The sequence below is a fragment of the Quercus suber genome, unplaced genomic scaffold (genome assembly GCF_002906115.3).
Source record: "Quercus suber isolate HL8 unplaced genomic scaffold, Cork oak 2.0 scaffold_495, whole genome shotgun sequence".
Lineage (NCBI taxonomy): Eukaryota > Viridiplantae > Streptophyta > Magnoliopsida > Fagales > Fagaceae > Quercus > Quercus suber.
Window position 1 is genome coordinate 424824 of NW_027069944.1, and position 8938 is coordinate 433761.

Below are 8938 nucleotides of genomic sequence, written 5' to 3' on the forward strand. Positions count from 1 at the left end.
AGATTGAGTGCTCATGGTAATCAATCGAGTTTAAAGAATCAAAGAAATTCAATCAAATCTTGAAGAATCCTGGAGAAGGTTGAAACTAAATTAACTGAGAAATCAAGGAAGATTTCATGCAAATTCAACTCAAAGAGTATTGAAATTGAATTGATTGAGAATTCAAGAAAGATTTCATACAAATTCAACTTAGAGAAAACAAAATTCTGACCTAAAATCAAAGAAATTCTAATTAGGAATCAAAAGCAAGATGAAAAAGAAAGCAAGAGTTGAAACTGGGATAACAACAATGAAAAACTGAACTTGCTGAGCTAGTCAGCCTTGATACCATGTCAAAGATTCAAGCTTTGGCTATGGAGGTCATAAAGAGAGAGAGAGAGAGAGAGAGGGAGAGAGGGAGAGAGAGAGAGAGAGATAGAAATTGTGTATGTAAAATGCTTGAATAAATATAATTACACTAAGCTCTCAGTTTATATACACTAATAGAGCGGGAAAAAACTAACAAACCCTCTAACTAACTACAATCAATCCGGAACCAATCAACAATTAGAACATGTCACTATTAACCAACTAATTAAATAAAACTAAACTATAAGCAGCTTTACATGTATTTACACTAAACAACTATAGTTTATGCATGCAGCACTTGATTCTGTAGTTTAAGCCTTTGTCTTCACCTTGTACATTACTTCTTCAAGCTATAGATCACCTTCACAACACAGCATAGCTCCTCATATTTCAACATAATTCTTTTTGCAATAGTCTACTCCCCTCCCGCTATAAATAATGTAATGATTTTAATCTTCAAATATGTTGTGTTTAATGGCAGTAACAAAAGGGGCATTTTGGTGATCCTACAGGTGCTATGTTGGAACTTCTTGATCTTGTGCAAAATGCTAAAATCTTAGACCACTATATTGATGTCCCAATTGACCTTTCAAAGGTTAGTCATTATGGTGATGTGTTGACATTTCAGGTTGTATTTCTTCAAGAATTTTATGTTGAGTTTACTTATCATTTAGATGATTTTTGGGCTGCTAAGCATCTTTTTACCTTGTTTCACATTGTAGGTTTTGTTTGTGTGCACAGCAAATGTTGTCTATTGGACAGAATGGAGGTTATAGATATTACTAGATATACAATTGATGAGAAAATTTCCATTGCTAGAAACTATTTGGAGAAGGACATATGTAAAGCGTATGGAATCAAACCTGAAAAGGTGTTTGATATCTCTCTCACTCTATTGTGCATGCATGTAATTTCATTGAAAATAATGGAATAGGCACTTGTTTATGTAACTCACAAATTATAATCTATTTGCAAGTTGAAGTGACTAATGCAACTCTTCTTGTTTTGATAGAGAATTACTGCCGAGAAGTAAGAGTTCAAAATCTCTTGAAGCAATTAGAAAAGATTTATCGCAAAGTTTATTTAACTCACTTTTATATTTTAATTACAAAATGGGGAACTTTATAATAGTGAGGTTACTATTAAGAGATGATGGCCCATAACAAGATGTTATGAATACATGATTTTAAAACCATGTTTTACTTAGTTTGTTTATAAATATCAATTTGGGACGAGCAATATAGATATAATTAATCATAATAGTTTATAGTTGTATAATTCATACCCCCTTTCCCTTTGTATTACATTTGTGTGAGGAGCAATTGCATGGGATGTTAGACGCAGCTTAAATTCCTGTTGGTTTGTTTAAATGTATAAAGATTGTTTGAAGCTTACAACTTTTTGCTACGGACTGCCAAATAATTCTCCAACTTCTTAATCAACCCTTTGTAGAAGCTATTGCAGTGCCAATTGACCTCCCAACTGATCAACTTTCAGATTCAAAGGTAGAAAGTAGGGATCTTTTGGAACTATGTATCAATAAAAGATATATTGCAAATAATTGAACAAAATAAATCGGATTAAATTACTGCAATGATATCTTCATTGTAAAAGATAATTAATTCATTTTGTCACTGTGATTGACTATGAAATAATTGATATCAAATTATTGCAACGAAATATTCGTTGCAATTACGTGTTTATCATTGCCATAAATCTGATGTTCATGGCAAGCATGAATTTTTATTTTTGCGGCTTTCCCAACTTTTCTGAAATCAAATTCAAAGAAAATAAGTATTTCTTTAAATCATTGAATGGAGACTAGTGGGTCCTCTGGATTTCTGATCATTTTGTGATCCATTACCTCCTAATAAAACTTGACAGAATTTTGAAGGCTCTAACACATCTCTCACTGTCAAACACTAGCCTCAGTAATATATTATCAGCTCTCAAGATTATTCTACAATATTGCAGGAACTTAAGTATGTTGCCACAAGTTGCTGCTTTTGGATTTATCATGGAATCATTTGGTTGGAAGTGTACCATCATGGTTCGGAAAGTTTGAATCTCTCTTTTACTTGGATTTGTCTATTAACTCTCTCCAAGGTGAGATACCAAAGAGCTTGACTGTACTACAAAGCCTTATAAGTGGGAATATCACAATAGAAGAGCCTGACTCAAGCTTTCAACTTTCCCTTGCTCAACAAGGTGGACCAACCTTAACTTATAGACAGATTTCAAGCTTTCGACCAACTTTAGACCTGAGTTACAACAATCTCCAAGGCCCAATCTGGCCAGATTTTTGGAATTTGAAACGGCTCCATGTTTTGAACCTGAAAGAGAATAACCTATCAGGCCCTATTCCAAATAATTTATCAGGGATGAGAGACTTGGAGAAACTTGATTTGTCTCACAATAAACTATCAGGAGAGATACCCGTTCAATGGTAAATCTTAGCTTTGTGTCAACTTTCAACGTATCCTATAATCATTTGTGTGGGGAAATCCCTAATGGCTTATTTGGATGTTTAAAAAAGGAGGGGGAGTAGAGTAGAGGGAGGGAGAGTAATCTAATTACCTTGTTTGGAAGTTTTTTAAGGAAGGAGAGGGAGGGGTTTGGAGGGGTTTCAACTCCCTCTAGCCCCCCATTTTTAATTCCCCCAAATTGGAGAGATTTGGAGGGAGAGTAGAGTACATAAACTATTGACCAAGTAAATTACCTAATTTACCCTTATTATATTAACAAAATTACACAAGGGAAAGGGCTAATTACTCCCTTCCCCCTTACTAATTTTAAAAACATCCAAACAAGGTGGAGGGGAATCATTTTCCTCTACTCTCCTCCCCACTACTCCCCTCTACTCTCCTCCCTCTCTAAACTTCCAAACAAGCCATAAAGGAAGTCAGTTCGATACTTTTCCCAGTACAAGCTTCGAGGGAAACAATGGTCTCTGTCGTGCAGAGTACTGTACTTGTCAATCTGAACATACTTTTATCAGGAAGAAAAAAACGACAATTATTGGTCTACCATTTGAAATTGGAGCTTCCATTAAACCAAAAAAAAAAAAAATGAAGCTGCTACAGGTTTTGTTCTTACTGTCAACTATTGCTACGTGTCCCGATAGTCAGTACTCCCATAGCCGAATAAGAAGGCAGAACATAAAAATTATAATTGGAGATTAAAGTAGGTGTATTTCAAAGAATAAAAATAATATGTATTACCTCTTATTTGATAGTGTGCCAGATTTCCTTGAGTAAATTACCTCTAATTCTGCCCCTAATTGTTGAACTAGGGGAATACAACCCCTTTAGCCCAAGTTATCTAGTCCTATTTTGGTGGGGGGACCTCTTTCACTAAGGTTCTTTATTCCAGGTTAATCCAATCTGAACATTTCTTTGCGTAACAATGATTTCATTCTATTATGCACTTACCAAATTTGTTGGGACTTGTTGTCTTTTGTCCAGAATTTTTGTCTTTAGGTCCTGGAAATCCCCAACACAAATGAGCTACTGTGTCATTTGGATTAGCATAAGTGTTGCGGATGTAAATTTCAGCTTGACATCTATTTCAGTTTTGGATTGATTCTTTAGCAACTGCTCATCCCTCTTTCATTGGTGCTTCTCATGCCGGTAGTGCCTTTTTCTCCTTCAAATTCTGAAGGTTTTGGGTAAGCCTGGCCCATTAAGGTGAAGGGCTGAGAAAGTAATCAGAAAAGTTAGAGCCCAGCTAAAGGGCCTTTTTCTATATATAGGTAGCTTCTCAGAATGAATACAATTTTTTTTTTCTCTCTCTTTTTCTTTTTCTTAGAGCACTAGCATCGAGCCTACTATGCCAAATGCCATTTTACCAAAACTTACTTTATCAATTTTAGCACATCATTTTACAATACATTATACATTAGATCTTCTATTTTATCATTACATCACATTAAAATAAACTTAAAAAACCCAACTATTGTACTGTAGCAAAAAAAATTGTACCAGAGCAATTTTACATTACAATTCTACTAGCGCAAATTACTATTTAATTTGAAACATCTCATGCTAGAGTACAATTTTTATTTAATAGAGAATAAAAATTTGTTATTTAATTATAAAACATGCTACAATACAATTGAACTGTAGCAATTTTGCTAAAAATGCTAAAACTTTTAGCATTTGAAACACCTTATGAACCCTTTTTTTTTTTTTTGTGTGTGTGTTTGGTGTGTCAAATACTAAAAATTTAGCATTTGACACACCTAATTATAGTGCCCTAATACATTCTTTGCAAAGTGGTCATGCGTAGAACTCATTAATAACAATATATATATATATATCTTAATTACTAAAGCAAAAGAATTATTGAGAGGCTCTCTGATATTTGAATGAAGATTTGGCTAGATTTGTGTGTTTATTTTTGCATTTACTATTTATATATCACTCTCCCTCTCCTATAACTTAGGGTTCGTTTTGATTGGGGAGATTTTAGGATGGATGAAAAATGGGAAAAAAAAGTGGAGAGATAATTGATTTTCTGAGTATTTGATTGGAGAGAAGGGAAAGATAGAATTGGTGGGGCTTAGGTATTTTTTCCCTAGGCTCACTAAAATGTTTTATTCCTGAATTGAGGATAAAACTGAAGAGAAGACCATCACAAAAAATTTGGACCAAAAAGCCCCTCGTGCATAGTTCAAACCATGTGAAAGCCCCTATGCAATGTTTCTTTCTTCCTCTTTCTTCTTTTTTTTCCTTTGCGTTTTTTTTTTCCTTTTCTCTCTCTTTTTTTTTTTTTTCTTTTTTTGTGTGTGTGTCTTTTCCCTTACTCATTTGTTTTATTTTTTATTTCCTTTGATTTTCTACATTTCTTCTTAGGTTGTTGTCTTTTTCAGGTACTTTTCATTCATTCAAAATCTTTCTTTCTATCTTTCTTTCTTTTTTTCTTTTTTTTCCTTTTTCTTTATCATTTGTTTTGGTTTCCTTTTTTTGGTTCATCATTTTTTTTGTTTCCCTCTAATTTATTACTTTTATTTTATTTTTATCTAATAAAAGCATGAGAGTAAATTTATTTTTGTACAAATTGCATTTTTTATCCTCTCATTTTTCTTTTCAACCAAATAAAATAGGTTTTCATCCATTTACTTATCCATCCTTTAAATTAAACCAAACACATATAAGGGAAAACTAAATCTTTTATATCTTCCCACTTTTCTATCTCTCCAACTAAATAGACCATTAGAATTCATCATTGTTCAGGGCCTTCATTTTCCACTTCCATGCGTGTTTTTTGATTCTTATGGGCTAATCATCATACAAAGACTACAAATATATAATAATAATGTCCATCAACATTTTCAGTTTTTGTGCTTTTGTCCCTTTATCATGTAATCTCTCTCTCTCTCTCTCTCTCTCTCTCTCAAAAAATATCCCTGTCACAATTGGATTGAAAGAGAAAAAGCATGAAGCAATAGCCAAGTAGGTCCATGTGAGAGAGATTGGGGTTTCATTTGCAATCAAGTACTTTTATCATTTAAAAAAAGAAAAGCAGAGAGACTTGCAATGGTTCTATCTTCTATGGCACGTGCTAAAAATCCAAATCTTTGTACTAGTAGGTTAAAGTGTTTTGCATGAGTAATAATTATAAGCCATGAGTGGCACTTGACAAGTTCCTTCTTTCATATAGATCTTCTTAAAATCACTCACATTTGGATCCTTGGGTCCTTCACTGAAACCTGTTAGAAAGTCGGTTGGTCCACTTTCTTCCTGTGTTGACTCTTTTTGGAAAGAGAATCTTGGTGGCTTGTGTGTGTGTGTATGTGTCCCACTAATGAGTGATGGCTTCTCTACAATATAATCTCACTTTATAACCTGCATTATAGTTATAGTTGTAAACTTGTAATAATTCTATTTTCTGCACTTAGGAAATTCCTATGACTGAAAGTAATGACATTGCTCTCATAAATATTTGTTTGCATCTGAATTGTTATGGCACCTTCTAATGATCCTCTTCTTTCCTCTATTTCCTTTTGTTTTCTCAAACAATGATACGTGGATTGAATAGGGTGGAATACATAAGAATAAGGGCGGCTCAATCATTAGATTATTTAGGCAATGGCCCAGTACCTTAAAATGGAAGGTTGCCCCCTAAAATAGAATATATTATTTCAATTTTTCTTATAGTATTACAAAAATTTAAAATTAAATAAAAAAATTAAGGTCTCTCACTTAGGGGAAAAAATATTCTATTAACTTGTAGTTTGTCTTGTCTATCTGTCTTACGTGAAATTATATGATTCTCTTGTCTTATCATGTAAAATTTTAAAATTAAGGACCAAAAATTTAATAAATATAAATTATTTTTAAAATGTTATAATTTTTTTCAAATGTTCAACATTTTATGAATTCGTTTCACTATGTTTATGGTAGTTTAAGAGTTTAAAAAATTTTAATCATCCAAAAATTTTACTCTTCTTTTCTCTCTCTATCAAAAAAAAAAATATATATATATATATATATCAATATCTTCAAGACTGGATCATTATTGAAATAAATTGTTCAATCATTGAGGTCCAACATTGCCAAAAAAAACTAACCATCTAAAATATGAAATTTATTTTGATACTAAATGTTTCAATATTTTTAGAATTAAAAGTTTTAAAATATGTTCTATAAATATATGAAAATAAAATAATTAATGTATTAAATTATATAAAAAGGTTGGATTTTTAAAAATTCATGTCTCTCTTATAAAATACTAAGTAAAAATATATTTTATATTTGCTTCTAGCCCCAAAATTTCTCTAGTTGACCCTTGACTAGGCAATATTTTTGTGAATTGTGAGTTTGAGCGATGTTTGAAAAGAAGTTATTTTAAACTAAATTGAGGCATTCAATTGAAAAGACACCATTTAAAATTTCCAAGTTTTATAAACTTTTTATTTATATTTAAAATACTCCACATATGAAAAATCATCATAGAAATGTGACCACATTTTGCACGAAAGGTATTTACTATGCAAATAACGTGGTTAGAATTTCATGATTTTGGCATGGTTATAGTAGTATTAGTATTTAAAAAAAAAAAAAATCAATTGAAGCTCAAGTTGTTATAAAAACAATTATCAAATTGATAGTTTTTTACAAAGATGTGTTCAATAAGTACCACCATTGGGATATTGGAAGAAACTAAAAATTCTTTTTAAAAGTCCTTATTGATATTTTTCTATTAGAAAAATAATATGTCTCTCTAGCCCACCAATGGTGGGCAAAACAAGCATAGGTGGTTCAATTGCCCATACCTTGAATCATAAGCTTTTTAGGTTTTCTGTTGGAGTATTATCTGATGTTGATGAAATCAAGGTAATTAAACATTTATTTACACTAACACAAAAATTTATGTGTACAGTGAAATTATGCTTCTTGTATATGAACTCCTAAACATTTTCAAGGGCATTGCGTGCTATGCTAGGAAAAATTATGCAGTGCCTAAAAAATGTGGAACACGTAACCCTCTTGTTTAGATTGATGAGGTTGACAAGGTAAATATATGGCTGGTTGGCTTAATTAGTCTCAAATCTAAGTTATCTTGTTTTATTTTGTTTTCTAGCTTCCTTTTATAAGACAGTATGATTAGGTTTTTACTTGTTTGTTAGCACATGAATGGTGTATTATGATAACAATCAAATTTCTTTTGTTTAAAAAAAAAAAAAAATTGTTAGCAACAGTATACTCCCTCTCTCTCTCTCTCTCTCTATCTCTAAATAATGAAGTGGTTTTAATCTTCAAATATGTTGTTTTTTATGGCAATTGACAAGTGCAATGTTGGAGCATCTTGATCTGAGCAAAATGTTAATTTCCTAAACCTCCTTAATCTAAGCAAAATGTTAATTTCCTAAACCACAATCTTAATGTTCCAATTGACCTATTAAAGTTTAGTTATGTTGATGTGCAGACATTTAAGGTTGTATTTCTGCAAGAATTTTCTTATAATTAGGTTTTCTATGTTATAATACTAGATTGGTACTATCCTTCTTAAATGGACTTGGATGCAAGAGTTTATGGCTGCAGTATTATCAAAGTGTTCAAATTTGTTGTTCTCTACCTTATTGTGAAATGAAGAGTGTGTGACAATAGGCCATTGCGAAGGGGAGGCCACTACTTCAAATTCTCCTTCCCTCTTTCATTGGGAGCATTTTGGAGAAGAGCACACATGAAGTGTGTGGAATCAAACCTAAAAGTTGAAAATAATGGAGCAGACACTAGATGTTTGTGCAACTCACAAAAAATAATAATAATAATAACAATGGAGCATGCCCAAAACGTGTTAAATGAGTACCACTATTGGAATATTGAAAGAAACTAATAATTCTTTATAAAAGGCTTTCCACAAATGCGTTAATTTGTTTTTTATAAGAATTAGAACATGATTTGAAAAGATTAGAATTAGAAAATATTAGAGTTTAATACCTTTTAGTAATCATACTAAAAAAAAAAAAAAAAACTTTTAGTATTAGTTAATGATAGGTTTAAATTATAGATTGTAACCTCTTATTTTGATCTATTTTCAGTTAATTACTTTAAGTTTTTGGTTATTTCAGTTCTGTAATTTCCAT